Below are 434 nucleotides of genomic sequence, written 5' to 3'. Positions count from 1 at the left end.
AGTGCACAACTTGTGAGGGCATGCCTGCCTCCACTTAGATTTCAAAGGATGCCCCAGAAAGCCTCAGAGCCCAGAGAACTATCACAGTAGCAGGAACACCACAGAGAGCCCCCAGTATGGCAATGCCCAGTGAAACCGTGGGAGCAGAGCCACCCCCAAGACCCAGACTGCCAGAGCCACCAGGGTGCAATTCCAGCCTGGGAGAGCCATAGGCATGTGACTCCAATATGTGAGAAATGCTGTATGGGTTGTGCCTAGCAAAGCCATGGAGACAGGACTAACCCCCACCCTCCAAGGGTTCAGAAGGTAAAACATCAAGTCGAAGATGATTCTTGAGCCTTAATATTTGCCCTGTTGGGTTTTGGAGTTAGTCAGGATTTATTATCTTTTTCTTCTTTCCTACTTCTCCCTTTTGGAAAGGAAATGTCTGCCCT

Source organism: Macaca nemestrina, chromosome 14 (genome assembly GCF_043159975.1).
Source record: "Macaca nemestrina isolate mMacNem1 chromosome 14, mMacNem.hap1, whole genome shotgun sequence".
NCBI lineage: Eukaryota > Metazoa > Chordata > Mammalia > Primates > Cercopithecidae > Macaca > Macaca nemestrina.
Note: the sequence above shows the minus strand (reverse complement) of the source record.